At 38.1% G+C, this 17,575-nt stretch overlaps 1 pseudogene; it reads left to right on the top strand.

Annotated features, from left to right (window-relative positions):
• The first annotated feature begins 13,553 nt into the window (after positions 1-13,553).
• On the top strand, positions 13,554-16,724 carry LOC140520327 (olfactory receptor 2AG1-like; annotated as a pseudogene).
• The last annotated feature ends 851 nt before the right edge of the window (positions 16,725-17,575 follow it).

The raw sequence follows: 17,575 nt of genomic DNA, 5'->3' as shown, positions 1-17,575 counted from the left end.
GTCTTTCTTCAAAACCCATTTTTCTACTATATCTCATTGTCTCCATCTGTGACAGTAGAAGTCATAGATATAAATTACCTAATCAATAGATCCATTCTTTGTTTTTTTTTTTTTTTTTACCTCTAGATTATTTTTTCCTCTAGATACTTACTAGATTCTAATCATTCAAAGATCTAACTACAGCCATTAGGAACACATCCAAACACACATGCAAGTATCCATAGATGTCTGTGTTAGGTACCTATGTACTCTTTCCTACAACAGAATTTAACTTAAATAAGTTCTAGAGAGCAAGAAGCAGATAAAAGAATACAGACATGTATTTTCAAGAGTGGGACTGAGATAGCTATTAGAGGACTATCTCTATGCAAACCACCAGGTGGCATTCTCACCTCAAACAGTTCCTACTTTCTTCCTTTGCAAAGGTGCCTATAGGAACTTTACTAAAGTGGCAATTTAGCCTCTTTGTGGGGGCTTAGAAGTTAGCTCAGTAGCTATGCCATTTCAATAATCTATGGTCAAAAATATAAAGACTGTAATTTATTTGGCTCAAGTTAACTTCTTTCTCATTAAGATAATTTTCTTTTCAGGTTTAAGCAAGCCCCTAACTTCTCCCTCCCCCCCAAAAAAGAGCTATTCACTTACATTATAGGTCATTTATTTATTTTTTTTCTTTATTATGCTCATTAAAGGGGACATTCCCTGTTTACTTCTTAAAGAGGCCTATTTACTGAATAAGCATTACCTCACTCTGAGTACCTGAATAGGCCAAGGTCTCTCAGCATATCTTGGGCCTTCTCCAGTCATCCTGATGAACTGCTGATCACTGGATGCAGATGGTGAGTCTGATGACCTTGCACAGTACTCCCTCACTCAAAACAAAGTCAAGTGCAAATAATGTCATCACTTCTCTGATGTCATGGTCTTTTTCTTTTTTTTTTTTGTTTTTTGTTTTTTTGTTTTTGTTTTTTTTTTGTATTTTCTTTTTTTTTTAATTAATTTTTAACATTTATTTTCACACAATTTTGGGTTACAAATTTTCTCCCCTTTTATCCCCTCCACCCCCCCAAACCCGAGCTTTCTAATTGCCCCTGTGACCTATCTGCTCTCTCCTCTATCCTCCCTCCCTGCTCTTGTCTCCGTCTTCTCTTTTGTCCTGTAGGACCAGATAGCTTTCTTGACCCTTTAACCTGTATTTCTTGTTACCCAGTGGTAAGAACATTACATTTGGTCCTAACACTTTGAGTTCCAACCTCCTTAGCTCCCTCCCTCTCCACCCCTTCCCCTTGAAAGACAGGCAATTCAATATAGGCCATATCTGTTTAGTTTTGCAAATGATTTCCATACTAGTTGTGTTGTATAGGACTAACTATATTTCCCTCCATCCTATCCTGTCCCCCTTTACTTCTATTTTCTTATGGTCCTTTCCCTCCCCATGAGTGTCGACCTGGGATTGCATTCTCCTCCCCATGCCCTCCCCTCCATCCTCCCCCCCACCCTGCTTGTGCCCCTGTCCCCCACTCTCCTGTATTATGAGATAGGTTTTCCTATCAAAATGAGTGTGCATTATATTCTTTCCTTTAGTGGAATGTAATGAGAGTAGACCTCATGTTTTTCTCTTGCCTCCCCTCTTTATCCCACCACTAATAAGTCTTTTGCTTGCCTCTTTTATGAGAGATAATTTGCCCCATATAACTTCTCCCTTTCTCCTCCCAATATTTCTCTCTCACTGCTTGATTTCACTTTTTTTTAATATATGATTCCATCCTCTTCAATTCACTCTGTGCACTCTGTCTCTATGTATGTGTGCGTGTGTGCATGTGTGTGTGTGTGTACTCCCACCCAGTGCCCAGATACTGAAATGTTTCAAGAGTTATAAATATTGTCTTTCCATGTAGGAATGTAAACAGTTCAACTTTAGTAAGTCCCTTATGATTTCTCTTTGCTGTTCACCTTTTCATGGTTCTCTTCATTCTTGTGTTAGAAAGTCAAATTTTCTTTCCAGCTCTGGTCTTTTCATCAGGAAAATTTGAAAGTCTTCTATTTCATTGAAAGACCATTTTTTCTCCTGAAGTATTATACTCAGTTTTGCTGGGTAGGTGATTCTTGGCTTCAGTCCTAGTTCCTTTGACTTCTGGAATATCCTATTCCATTCCCTTCTATCCCTCAATGTAGAGGGTGCCAGATCTTGTGCTATCCTGATTGTATTTCCACAATACTTGAATTGTTTCTTTCTAGCTGCTTGCAATATTTTCTCTTTCACCTGGGAATTCTGGAGTTTGGCCACAATGCTCCTAGGAGTTTCTCTTTTTGGATCTCTTTCATGCGGTGTTCTGCGGATTCCTTGAATATTTATTTTGCCTTCTGGTTCTAGAATCTCAGGGCAGTTTTCCTTGATAATTTCATGGAAGATGATGTCTAGGCTCTTCTTTTGATCATGGTTTTCAGGTAGTCCCAGAATTTTTACATTGTCTCTCCTGATTCTATTTTCCAGGTCAGTTGTTTTTCCAATGAGATATTTCACATTATCTTCCATTTTTCGAATCTGCGCGGTATGTTCTGAGATATCTGTCTTTCTCGAAAAGTCCTTAGCGTCCATCCGTACCATTCCAGTTTTGAAAGATCTATTTTCTTCAGTGAGCTTTTGAATCTCCTTTTCCATTTGGTTAATTCTGCTTTTGAAAGCATTCTTCTCCTCATTGGCCCCTTGCACCTCCCTTGCCAGCTGAGTTAGGCTAGTTCTCAAGGTGCCAATTTCTTCAACATTTTTTTGGTTCTCCTTTAGCAGGGAGCTGATCTGCTTTTCATGCTTCTCCCTCATCCCTCTCATTTCCCTTCCCAGTCTTTCCTCCACCTCTCTAACTTGATTTTCAAAATTCCTCTTGAGCTCTTCCATGGCCCGAGCCCATTGGGTGGGCTGGGACACAGAATCCTCGATTTCTGTGTCTTTGCCTGATGGCAAGCATTGTTCCTCCCCATCAGAAAGGAAGGGAGGAAGTGTCTTTTCTCCGATAAAGTACCCTTCAATAGTTTTATTTCTTTTCCCTTTTCTTGGCATTTTCTCCAACCAGTGGCCTGACCTCTGAATGTTCTCCTCACACCCACCTCGCCTCCTGGTCCTCCCAGCCAGCATTTGGGGACTGAGATTCAAATGCTGCTTCCTGCCTTAGGATTTTTGGTGGGGGCAGGGCTGCTATTCAGTGTGAGAATTAAGTTCAGGTGGTCAGGTGGGGCAGGGCCGCCTTTCAGGCTCAGTTCCCTCAGGGGGTTTATGCACAGACCTTCCACAATGGATCCAGGCTCCCGCCTGCTTGGGGAGCCCCTGTCTGCAGCCGCCTCTCAGCTTCTATCTCCTGGGGGGGGGGGCCCGAGCCATGGGGGCACCCCACTCCCCTCTCAACCCGCCAAAGAGACTCTCTCACCCACCCCCGTCAGTCACCTGTTGGTGGGGGGGCCCGTGCCGCCACTGAAGATCCCGCCTCCGGAGCCCTCTCAGATCTGTGCCTCTCGGAGCCGTGGCCGCCGCCGCTGCTGCCGCAGGTCCGGGCTGGGCTCCGCTTCTGCAGCACGACGGACCTTTTGCGAGAGGTTTGCAGGTCCCTCTGTGGGTGGGGGGACCCGCGTGGCGACTGGAGATCCCATCCCCATAGCCCTCTCGGATCTCCTCCCCTCAGTGTCGCGGCCGCGGCAGGGCCGCACTCCGCTCCCCGTCCCGGCGCCCAGTCCGAGGCGTGAAGGACCCCCCGCGAGAGGTCCACAGGTCTCTCCGGAGCAGAAATCTCCCTTGCTCCAATACTCCATGGTCTCTGGGTGCAGAATTCGCCCTGGCTTGGTCACCTCTAGCCGTTCTGTGGTTTGTGTGTTCGGAGCTATGTGTATGTGCGTCTTTCTACTTCGCCATCTTGGCTCCGCCCCCCTCATGGTCTTTTTCGAAAGTGAAGGATGAACACAAACCTGTGAGTAGACTGAACTGCCCTGCTGGGTACTTCAGCTCATTTTCTCCCCTCTGTTCCCCTCCCCCTCTCTAAAGGAACCAAAGGACAGTAAATTTAGATGGCCAGGGGTTACCCAGTTAACTTGTAGTTTACAGGTTTCCTTCCTTCCTTCCTTCCTTGTCTTTGCCAAAATGTTAAACCCAAGCCTACGCATTGCACAACAACAGCTCACTCTCCAAACTCCTCTTGAGGGCTCTTTTCTTGGCTTCAGAATGATTATCAGTAATAAATGTTGCTTTCTTCTTCCCAGCTGGATTTACTTCGTTTTTCTTTCTTTTGCTCATTAAAGGGACCATTCCCTGCTTACTTCTTAAAGAGGTCTATTCACTGAATACTCATTTCCTCACTCTGAGTATCTGAGTAGGTAAAGGTCTCCCAGTACGTCCTGGGCCTTCTCCAGTCATCCTGATGAATATCTGGTCACTGGATCTAGATGGCCCAGGAGGGGAAGTGAGGCTGATGACCTTGCACAGCCCTCACTCATTCAAAACAAAATCAAGTGCAAGTAATGTCATCATTTCTCTAATGTCATGGTCTTCAACAATGAAGGAGGAACACAGACAGAGGTCAGAGCACATCTACAGAATAGAATAAAATAAAGGGATATAAATTTAAAATTCCCAGGGGATATTCCCTAAACTCTTCTAAAGCAGTTTGAAATATCAACTTCCAGATAGCTAAAATTACTCTTTTATGAATCAGCTCTTTACAAACTTTTGGTCATTTTCAGAGTAAAGGTATCAAGTATTCCTTCAGTATCAAGATCATAAGGACAAAAGGAAACATTCTTACCATGTAGAAGGTGGTGATACTTACCCTGACTCCTCTATGAATAGCATTCACTTCCTGGCCAATAGCCAGGCAAAATCTTTGAACTTCAAATTACTTTCTAGTGACTCCATTTACATTAATCTCCTTAGACTATAAAAGCTCCACAATTCCCATTTCTTTTCCACTTCCAGGACAGTAATAAAACAAGAGAAGGGAAAGGGGAAGGATGAATGTCCAGAAAAAAAAATATAAGGTGCTTAAAATATAATATTTGAATAAACATTTTGTTTCTTGATGGAAATTTTGCAGTCCCTTCAAAATTACACAAGTTATACTTGAACATCATCTGAATGCAAGTATGTATGCATATGTACATCAGAGACATCATTAAAAATAACAAAAAAATAAGGACATTTATCACATTATATGTTTTATAGAGGGTATTTTTTTGTGAGGGGAGAATGAATGAGACTTTGAAGTATAATCATAAAAAAGCTAATCTACCAAGGCAGATCAGCATCTATTCCACAATTTCTAGTGTTGGAGAGGAACTGGAGAGCCTAGGAAATTACATGCCTTGCTTAGGGTTATTCAGTCAATATGTGTTAGGAAAGGTTTAGAACCAAGGTTTTTATGACTTCAAAGTCACCAGTCTGACAACTGATCCAGTCTTATTCTCCTATTAAATTTTTGTGTATTAAGAGATAAACAAAACCAAATCCACATGCAAAGAGAGAAGAATGGAGACAGAAGGCAAGGCAGAGATTTGTGATCAATCTGTAAAGAGAAGTTTGCAAATTTAAGATGAAGAAAATGAAAATTTATTTTTATGTAAATACCATTCAATTTAAAGACTCAGAGTTGGAGAAGAGCCCAGTATATAATTTTTGAGAAGAGCCCTCAGGACACCAGAGTTGCTTCCTTGGTTGTAATCAGGTAAGGGAGTCATGGGAATCAGGTCAAGAAATGTCCCCTCTGGAACTGATTAAAGGCCCTGACCCTGGAACATTAGGCCCATGATGTTGTCATCTCAGGTAATCAAAGAATGCCATCTCAACTGAGCTGAGGCACAGATGCAATCTGAAGAGCTGGCATCTGATGGGACAGCAAAGCTACTCCCTCAAGAATACAGCACTTAGTGTTTTCATTCTTCCTAGAAGACAATAAAACCTGTATATGGAAAGATCCTTTGGTAATATTCTTTTTTCATTTTTCCTACTGGTCTTCCAACTCTGTCATTTTTTCTCTCAATCCTTGGGAAATTCTGAGGTCCTCAAGCTATAGACTTCTGTTTACTTCCAACTGCTGAGCAGGAGCGGCTAGTTCGGAGAGAATATGTAAGATAGGCAACTTCTTAATAAGCATCTTCTTCACTTTCCTTGGGAGAAAGAGAAAGGCTGTGGGTGCATGTTATCTTAATATTGTTTATGTGTTATGACCATACCTGCCCAATTAAATAATCAGGGAAGCCAAACATCATCAAAAAAGGGATCTACACCTAACTATCTCATCACAGAAATCTCAAACCATAGTCATCACCTGTAGGAAATATAAAATTTCCCCCACAAGTTTCCATTTGATCATTTCAGATTTTCAGCTGACCATAGAAGATCCAGGAGAGTTGAGGACTTTCTCCATGAGAGGTAAGTGAGGAACTGTGTTCTGCCTCAGAGAGGCACACAGAATCTGAACCTGCATTTGCTGTAGGGAGAGAAAGTGGAGGTGTTAGAAAGAAAATAGTATCTAATATTCTCTGTTCCAAATTAAGGAAAGAATGATAGCACAGGGTCCTCATAATGAAGAAGCCCTTGACTGACACATGCGTACATATCTTTTCCCTTTACCTACAAATTTTCCCAATCAGTCAAAGCCCTGTTGATGAGAAGAAAAGTGATGACCAGTGAGGGGCATGAATTGGCCCAGCATCACTCAGGGAGTTACATTCAAATCTGATGCTGGAGCTCATATCTCTTTAGAATGTCTTAGTTTCTGACTTCTACAACAGTGTTTCCAGCTATAAACAACCCCTTGGACTATACTTTACTATAGTCCACCAAAACCACTCTTACCACATCTTCCCCACACCGCCAAACTAGAATATTTAATAATTTTTATTTTTGAAAAAGAGTTTTTTCCTCACTACCAACACAGAGACCTGTGTCCATAAAATACTCTAGTCTCTTCTAGCCCCCAAGACAGCTTCTGTTGTTAACTAATGGTCAAAAACATCTCCAAGACATTGTTTTCTTGTATCTCATAATTTATATTAGATATTTAAGACCCTATAGATATAATTTATCCTAAGAAAAGCCTGTTGTTTTTGCACAATTGGAAAGTCCAATTTTGTCCAGTAAAGTGATCAATGGTAAAATATATACAGACAAAAGATAGAAAAGCAAGTTAAAAGAAGGTTTTTTTTTTTTTTAATCTTAATTTTCTAAAACCTTCTGCCAAATGATACTGCAAACTGAATCATACCCCAGGAGTCCTCAGGATTCTCTCTTTAGCTTTTACTTGGTTGTCACTTTCTCCAAGGATTTGTGTGTTTTACCCAATGTTCTACAGCCTAAAAATCTCATAATCCATTGGACAGAGCCTAAATACAAGAGTCTCTGTTGACTTCTGAAGTCCCCTAGATAGCCTTCAGCATACACTCTAATGCACTATTTATAATACCATACTCCCATTAAATATTCTCCAGTCTCTGAAAAGCCATTTCCCCAGTCCCCTGCATTTCCAAACCACCATCACTCTCCCACTATAAAGAAGAGATCAGAGAAAAGTTCTAGGACATTTCTGTTTTCAGAAATATCTCCTTTTCCCCCATCTCCTCATATTACCCTTCCCATGTTAGGATGGGGAGAGACAGGAGAAGGCAAAAATATAAAAGTGGTTTTCATATATAATTTCCTTCTCCCTTTATTACTGAATATATTCTTAAATGAGATTTGTATAGGTATGTGAGGTCCCTCAGAATAGCTCCACTCCTTAATCATTAGCATCATAGATTTAGAGTTTAAACAAAACTCCCTCATTTTAATGAAGGAACTCAGTACCATAGAAGTTAAACAACATGCTCTAGGTCACACTGGTAGTCAGTAGGGTTTCCCATTCCCATGTAACTTACTAGCTCTTGGGTATTCAGATTAAGACAATATCAATGCAACTGATAGCAAAGTAATTGATTAGATACCACATATAACAATAGTACTGTAACATGAGGGTGAAAGGAAAATAGTAACTAACTGAATAGCAATACAACAAACACAGATATTAACTGGATGAACAATAGCTACTGTTTATGTTTTTTTTCGGTGCTTTCAAAGCACTTTACATATTTTAGCTGATTTTGTTCTCACAACCACCTTGTAAGGTATGTGCTATTATTATTCTAACTTTACAGGTGAGGAAGCAGCTAGATGGCACAGTGGATAAAGTGCCAGGCCTGGAGTCAGGAAGACCTGAATTGAAATGTGGCCTCAGACAGTTAACTGTGTGTATTCTTACTACCTGGGAGGTTACTCAAATGTGTTTGTCTCAGTTTCCTAATCCATGAAATGAATTGGAGAAGGACATGGCAAACCATTGCACTATCTCTGCCAAGAAAACCCCAAAAGGGATCACAAAGAGTTGGATATGACTGAAAATGGCTGAACAAGAAAAGATATGGAAACTGAAGCAGAGAGAGGTTAAATGACTTGCCCAAGGCTACACAGAAATTAATAAGTCTGTGAGGAAGAATTCAGATTCAAATCTTCCTTCCTCCAAGTTGAGGGCCATATCCACTTATGCCACATGTAGATAGAATGAACTGCACTTTACTCTCCTTCATTCCCTTATTTCGCAGTAATTTTCTTTATTCTAGATTTCCATCCCTATAACTTGTTCTTTCATATGTTAAACCAAATCAGTCTTTATCATCTTTATCATCATTTCATAATCCATTTTATACCATTCTCCACCTTTCTGATAAGAATAAAAGGACATTTCATCATTTCTCCCACTTGGTCTCTGGACTTGGGGGGATAGAGAAATAACACCATTCCTTTACCTCCCAGCCTCTTCTCCCCACCTGGACTGCCTAAGACCTTGAGAGAATTCCACCCTAAGGCTAAATGCCTTTGGACATTGACAACCTATGTGCACTCATTCCTTGATAATTAATCCATTCCCCATCCCATTCTGAATAACAACCACTGTTCACTTCTTCTCACTCACTCCAGCCCAAGCTTCCCAATTTTCCACTCTGAAGTTACCCATGCCTTCTACTGTGTCTACTGGAATACTACTTCATAGGTAACAAACTAACTTTTATCTTTAAGATTTTCCTTTCCATTTCTTTCCTTGTTCCAGCTGTCAATGAAACCCATCTCCTTCCTAATAACACAGAATCCCTGGCCTCCCTTTCCAACACCAGCTCTATTTTCATTCATTCCCTCACCTCACTGATCCAGGTGAATTAGTACTCCTTGCCCCTTATTACCACTTCAAGGCACTTCCTCTACTTCCCTGACTCAGTAATCTTTCCTCCTCTGAGGTTCACTCAAACCATAGCTACCATGCAATCATAATTCTAGTAACCATCAGTAAATGATCTCCACAACACGTCCTTTCTTCCCAGAATGAATTCAGTTCCTAATTTTTAGTCTTACTTACTGAGGGATGTCAACATGCATATTCATACTTTCTCAACCACCCTAATCTCCCTGTTCATTAACATTCTAATTTCATATGATATACTTCCCCACCTCACTTTAGCCTCACAAAAAATGACCATGTACTTGATCTTGGCAATGTTACCATCCAACTAAAGACAATAGTCTTTGAAATAATCATCATCATCATGACAAGAGTTAACATCAGCATAATGCTTTAAAATTTACAAAGTGTTATATATATTTGTGTGTGTATCTATATCTGTAGATATAGATGCACATATTATTTCTTTTGATCCTCTCATCAACCTGTGAGGTAGGTCCTGTCATTATTGCAGTGTTTAAGATGAGGAAACTGATGCTAAGAGAATAAAATGACTTATTCGGGGCTCCAAAACTGTAAATGTCTGTTGCAAGATTTGAACTCAGATCTTCGAGGCAACAATTCTACTAATCTGCACCAAATACCTGTTTACTACTAATATATTGAGCCATTAAATCTTATCTATCCTTTCTTCTCTCCTAAACTATGAGGTACGAATTACAGTATTCATGGAATTTATTTCTCCATCACAAACTTCATGATAGAGTAGTCATTCATCTGTAAAATTCCCATCATTTCTCACTTCCTTATCATTTGTCAAAGTCAGGCCCAGAAAAGCTAATCAATTGTCAGTTCCTGGCTGATTCCTCTTCCGTTTAAAGAATAAAAACTTTCATTTAATCAAATCATACATTCTTCAACTGCTCAGTTTTGGCAGATATCCCCATCCAATATCCAGGTATTGTAAGATCCCTATCACTCTAATATCATACCATCATACCATATTTGTGACCCACTTCCCAAACTTTTTGTCTAAATTATTCCTTCTCTCTAGTTTATTTGAATTATATTCCCACAAAACTGTCAGCTCTTATTCTCCTTCTAATGATCCTCATCCAAGTGTTCTATATCATATTCCCTCCTCCAAGCTCCCAGGAAATTACTTATCTTCATATGAATGTATCTTCTAAGTAGTCAGTGCCTTTCCCCTTCCTCTTTTAACTCTCCTATTTATTGTGAATATGGTGTAGATTTCCAGGACACTCTCATCATAAATACCTAATCTCAATTGAACTGACAAGGTCAAACTTTCTTTGTGAATTGAGATCTATTTTGTCATGCTTATTTTCCACTCTTTGTACTTAGTGTATAAAGCCCTTTATTTTATGACTGGATTCCTTATTTTATTATTTTCTCCTGAGAATTAATCTTTTCTTCTATTCGTATTGCTATATTGAACTTAGTATTATCGCATGGCAATCAGATTAGTAGATCTCTGCAAATACTTTCCTCTTGTTCCTCTCTATTCAGTTTAAAGCCCAATACTTGTCTCTAAATATTAAATGATTCTTCTGCTCTTTTCAATGTTGTTCCAATCTCAGATCTTCTAGTACAGATTATAGTTTATCATTCCTTCCTTTATCTTACTATCACTTCTCAATGTCTCTCCCTGCCCCAGGTAGAATTACCTTGGTAACAAATAGGTCATCAAAAAGAAATAAAAAACATTACTTTTGTCTCCAAATACATACTTCATTATATACCTATAGTTCAGCACATCCATGGTGAAAAGCATAAGATATGATTCACAACTTTCTGAATCATAAATTCACTGCTATTCTTTCACAGAACACTTTGTTATCATTAAAAATTAAAAGTAGAGATGCATTCCCATAGCATTTTCGCCTTCCCTTTCATAATGGAGTCCAACCTATAAATTGTGCACACATAGCTGCTGTTAGGTACTGGTAGGAGCACAAGTATACCATAATCTCAGAAAGTCATAGCAAAATTAGACTATCCCAGTCCTTTAACCTTGGGGAACTAAGTTTCTTGAACAAGTCTTATGGCTAAATTTGGAAAACTATCTGTTTATCATACATATATACCAATCTGAGGAATTATTGGGGAAGGGGTGGCCTCCTGATCAATACTTGATTTATTAAGATGAACCTTTCAATTTTTCCGTCAATTGAATGATGCCATCTGCTTGACTACCTTTCATTTACAGTTAAAGTATTTCTTCCTGGATTTTATACAAACAGAATCAAAAAGAAGTTGATCCATAACCAGAAAGCAAATTGTTTAAATAGATAACAAATATTTCCTTGAATTTCTCATAATAGTTCTATACCTTAATTCTGCACACAGAAGCAGATGCACTTAGGGACTCAGTCTTGAAGTTAGTACATGATTTGCAGGCAGAAGATTTAAGGAAGTCCAATGGTTTCTTTGGTTTACAGAGAGTAAGAAGGCTTTTTTCTTTCAACATTGCTTCTGTCCATAAGGCAGCTAACTAACTTGTGGTCAAGAAGTGTGTGGATCTATGGCCCTATATTTCTAAAATTAATGGACTTTCCTACCTCATCCCTGAAATTCTGTTTCCTTTATTTGGTCTAGCTATTTTTTTTAACGTTAATCGAGGAAATTTTGCACAATGGGTTTGATTCTCCACAGAAACACACACACACACACACACACACACACACACACACCATCAATAGTCAAAGAAACAGTGTTTAAAAATATTGCAATGTATAATTAAAATGTTTTAATTTGTTGAGCAACAGTAAAACTGCTGTGCTCTTTCTCAAGCCCTAGAAGTCCCCACAAACCCCGAGATATAGGATCAATTTTGACAAAGGAGTTCTAGAACATTTATAGTTTGGATTTGTTTATCCCTCCATTTAGGGAGGAAAATGATGCTCACTTAGCACCCAATGCTCTAGAACAGTAGTTCCCAAGGTATTTTGTTCTGCAAATCTTTTAACAACAAATACAGCAACAGCAAAATATGTTCTGAATCACTGGAGTAATTTAATACACTACTCAAAATATTCCTTAGGTGCTTACAATAAGTATGATAACTTTTGCCCCCAAACAACAAATTTAAATTCACACTACTGTGAATTTAATATGCTGTTAATTATAAAAATTAACTTGAATTGAGAACTTTAAATATAAAATTTTATTTATAAAACAAATTTATATAAATTATATGAAATATTCTGTGAAAATTAAAAGCAATCTAGCAAGACCTCATATTCATGCTTTTATCTGCAAAACTTCATGTTAAATTTATTTCATAAGTTTTATTTAATACAAATAATATCTCTAGCTAAATACATAATGTCTTGAAAGCTTAACTCTTGTGGTGGTTCAGGAAAATTTGATATCAGGTTGTGAAATGGGAAGACGTTGCATTTATGGGGCCAGTTCTGAGGTAATTGCTGCACAAAAAAAATTGTTGCAAACATAATGATAAACAATTTTGAATCACTGCAGAAACAAGCATATACAGTTTCAAACATACACATGCTTATTGTCAGGGAAGAAAAATATATCTACAATAAAGTTGGCCAATTATTATCTGCTTAGCCTTTAGAGAATTTAGAGAACTCGTTGAACCATTGCCACAAATACCCAAGATATAAGCAAACCATTAAATGGAAACAACTGCTCTAGAAAAAGTGGAAATATGGAGTTTATAGATACATACTTTAGGTGAACTTGTGGTACCTGCTCATACTTACATTTATTCAGTTTTCTTCTCCTTATCCCGTCTTCAAATTCATCCTAATATCCCTGTCTACTTATATTTCTCAATTACATATATGTAATAAAGCTATATAAATCTATGTAATTTATATGAATCAATTATCATTAGAACGAGAAAACAACTTACCAATACAAACAACAGTTTAAAAATTCAAGAAAAATTGAAATCATGAAGAAAATATAAAAGCATAATCTCATCACAGTACATCAAAAAATAGCATAGTTTTTATATGGGTTTTTACTCTGAAATAGTTCCATTTAGAGGATTATACTTATGTACATATTTTACAGTAATTCATCATTCTGAATTGTGCCTTTTTGATGGATTTTTATGTCAGTTGTTAGAAGGGAAATATTTTTATCAAAAGTAAGCTCAATAATTGTTGGCATGAGCCCAATTGGCCGATGTAAAGACTCTCAGCACCAGTGACTCAACACCTATTAAGTTTTAGTGGCCTCTAAAATCATGTATTTACACTATTCCTGGATTTATTGGGCCAATGTACTCACCTCTGTTTTCATACAGAAAAAAAGAGCCTGTGCAATGGAACTCTGGAACATGACCTTGGAGAACAGTTTCTTCCTCATTGGAATTCTCCAGGACAGTAAATACCCTGGACTGGTTTGTGCCACAATCACATTCCTCTACCTGGTGGCTGCGATCTGCAATGGCCTCCTGCTCCTGTTGATTGCTTTGGACAAGAAGTTCCATTTGCCTATGTACTTCTTGCTCAGCCAACTTTCACTTATGGATCTGCTCCTCACAACTGTCATTTCCCCCAAAATACTTGTGGATTACTTGTGTGGGCAGAGCACCATCTCATTTTCAGGCTGTGGATTTCAGATGTTCCTATTACTGACCATTGGAGGTGCTGAAGATATCCTGTTGGCCTTCATGGCATATGACCGCTACGTAGCCATTTGACACCCTTTGAACTATATGGTAATTATGAGACCAAAAGTTTGCTGGTCTGTTGTGGCCACATACTGGCTCTTTGCTTCCCTGAACTCCCTTGTACACACCATATACACTATGCACTTCCCTTTCTGTAGAGGCAGGGAGATAAGCCACTTGCTCTGTGAGATCCCTCCTTTGCTGAAGCTGGCATGTGCTGACACCACAAAGTACCAGTTCTTGGTTTATACAATGAGTGTGGCATTCCTCCTTATCCCCCTCTCTGCTATCCTTGCCTCCTATACACTGGTCTTGAATGCTGTGTTCCAAATGCCCTCAAGACAAGGGAGACAGAAAGCTCTCCTTACCTGCTCATCCCATCTGACAGTAGTTGGACTCTACTATGGAGCTGTTCTGGTCACCTATCTCCTGCCCAGTGCTTACCACAATCCTCATCAGGATAATATTCTCTCTATGTTTTATACCATTATTACTCCAACCATGAATCCCCTGATCTATAGCCTGAGGAACAAGGATGTACTGGGAGCTCTGAAGAAGCTGCTAGGGAAAGGCCCCTCAGCACCAAAACTGTAGAACCCTAGACATGTCTTTGCTTTGATTTTCCAGCTGAGAGCTAGTTGTTAGCAAATTCTCTCTAGGTTTGTTTTTATTTGTCTGGAACATTGTATATGGTGTCATAATCAAAATTTCCATTTCATTTTTACTTCAACACAATTTCATTCTATTCATGAGGTCATTCAAGATGTGAGAACTTTTTACACAAGAGGCAACATAAGGGAAATTCTAGAGAGATACAATATATTTGAGTTCATAATTACTGGTAATAATTGTGCCCATGTTAAAATACTAAAATTCAAAAATAACACTCCATAATGCATTGTTGTTTTTTTAAGGAGTTGTAGTCAAGATTAGCAGCCTATAGTATGAAGAATACCCTTTCCCAATTGTGAAAACTAACATAAATTTTGTCCCTCTCTGATGTTTTGACACTTCTCTCAATCTTCAGGATTTTCTTTTTTTCTATTCATTTTTCACTTTTCAACATTCACTTTTACTAGATTTTGAGTTCTAACTCTTCCTCTCCTCCCCACCCCTCCATAAGATAACATGTAATCTGATATAGGTTATACATGTATAATCATATTAAACATGTTTCTTTATGTTGTTGGAAAAGACAATCAGAACCAAAGGGGAAAAACTACAGCAACAACAGAAAAGCAACAAAAAAAGAGACAATAGTATGCTTTAATCTTCATTCAGGCTCCAGAGTTCTTTTTCTGGGTGTGGATAGCATTTTCCATCTATAGTCTTTTGGAATTGTTTTAGACCAGGGCATTGCTATCAAAGTTGATCATCGCACAATGTTGCTATTGCTATGTTCAATATTCTCATGGTTCTGCTCACTTCGCTGAGCATCAGTTCATGTAAAGTCTCTTTTTTTATTATTTCTGACTTTGGAATACTACTCTAATGGAGAGCCTGGAGCAAGATCCCCTGTTAGGTCAAATCTGTTGCATTTCCTCTCTTCTTCCAAGGTCAGTAAAATGTCCTTCAAGGACAGTAGAAGGACCATCAGATCTGAAGTCAAGAAGATCTGAGCTAAAATTCAGCCTCAGGTACACGCTAATTGTTTGACCATGGGAAAGTCACTTAATTTTTTCCTTATCTGTAAAACTGGGATGACAAAAGTGTCTTGAGTTATTGAGAGGACTAAATTATATCTATATTTATACATCTATATCTATATCTATCTATCTATCTGTCTAATCACTTTGTAAACCTGAAAGCACTATATAAATGCCAGCTATGATAAAAACAAAATTATTATATTTGTTATTATCGTTATTATTGTCTTCTTCAAAGACCCATGCTTCATCTGCCTAGTATAAAGCAGATTACCTGGTAATGAGTTGATTAAAGCAGATCAAAGAAGATTGAATAAGAGCTTTTGAAGAGATTCATAATATAAAGTATCTTCTAAAACTAACAAACTTGTACCACTAGCTTTAATTCAAGAACATCTCAGCATCTCATCGTCATCTCTTTCATCTTTGTTTTACTTTTTAAATATTTCCTTCATTCATTCTTTTAAAGCTCTGCATTTTCCCTAATAAGTTGAAGATCAGAGATTGAGTCCCCCAACAATTTCACCTTGGGTGTTGGGAGGAAATACCCTGAATTCCTTACATATATAGTTTTTTTCTCATCTTTGGAAGAAATTTACATTACTGCAATGAAGATTCCCTCCAAATCCTGCCATGGGTAGTATTTTCTTTATATAACTCATGTTTTGGCCTCATCAGGTCACCTGGGTTTAAAATAGTTTCTGTGAAGATGATTCCCAGGTCTAGGTATTTATTCCTAACCTCGTTCCTAAGTTTCAGTCTCCTTTTACCATCTGCTTTTACACAGCACAAATTAGATGCCCCAGAGTCTTCTTAAAATTAAAATGTCCAAAACAGAATTCATCATTTCCAAAGAAATCACACCACCCTTTCTTTCTTTCCATCTGCTGAGGGAACCATCATCCTCCCTCTCACCCAAGTTCTTAACCTCAGTGTCATTCTACACATCATATACACCAATCTTTTATCTAAGCTTGTGCTTTTTAACTTTCACATCTCCTATGTAGGTTCCCTTATTATCCCCCATGCCATTAACACCACTATATAGAAATATGCTTCAGAGATATTGCAGGTTCAGTTCTAGACCACCACAATAAAGCAAATATCTCAATACAGAGAGTCATGAATTTTTTTTGTTTCCCAATACGTATAAAACCTATGTTTACATTATATACTGTAGTCTATTAAACGTTCAATAGTATTGTGTCTGAAAATTAAGTTAAAAAAACTACTTAATTTTTGAAAATGTTAACCATTGTCTAAGCCTTCAATGAGTCATAATCTTTTGCTGGTGTGTGTGTGTGTGTGTGTGTGTGTGTGTGTGTGTGAGAGAGAGAGAGAGAGAGAGAGAGAGAGAGAGAGAGAGAGAGAGAGAGAGAGAGAGAGAGAGAGATCTTGCCTCAATTCTGATGGCTGCTGACGTATCGGGGTGGTGGTTGCTGAAGGCTGGCGTAGCTGTGGCAATTTCTTAAAATAAGACAGCAATGAATTTCACTGTATTGGTTGACTTTTCATTTCACTTGAACACATTGTAGGTTATTAATTGGCTTAATTTGTGTATTTTTGTATCTCAGGATAGGGAGGGCAAGAAAGGGGAGAGAGAGGGGAAATGAGAGGTCAGTGGAGTAGTCAGAACACACACAACACTGAGTGTTGTATCTTATATGAATTTGGTGTTTTAAAAAAAGTAGCAATTTATTTTTTCCATTTACATGTAAAGATAATTTTTAACACTCACTTATAAAATTTTGAGTTTCAAATTTTCTCTCTGTCTTCCCTCCCCCCTTGTTAAGACAGTAAGAAATTTGATTTACATTTTAAGTTCAATCATATAAAACATTTTCATATTAGTCATATTGTGAAAGAAGAAAATTTGCAAAAAAAAATTACATTTTGCAAAAAAATTAAAACCACAAAAAAATAAAGTGAAAATAGTATGCTTTGATCTGCTTTCATTATCCATCAGTTCTTTCTCTAGATATAGATAGCATATGCTATCATAAGTCTTTTAG

The sequence above is a fragment of the Notamacropus eugenii genome, chromosome 1 (genome assembly GCF_028372415.1).
Source record: "Notamacropus eugenii isolate mMacEug1 chromosome 1, mMacEug1.pri_v2, whole genome shotgun sequence".
Lineage (NCBI taxonomy): Eukaryota > Metazoa > Chordata > Mammalia > Diprotodontia > Macropodidae > Notamacropus > Notamacropus eugenii.
This window is presented reverse-complemented; position numbering and strand designations above follow the sequence as displayed.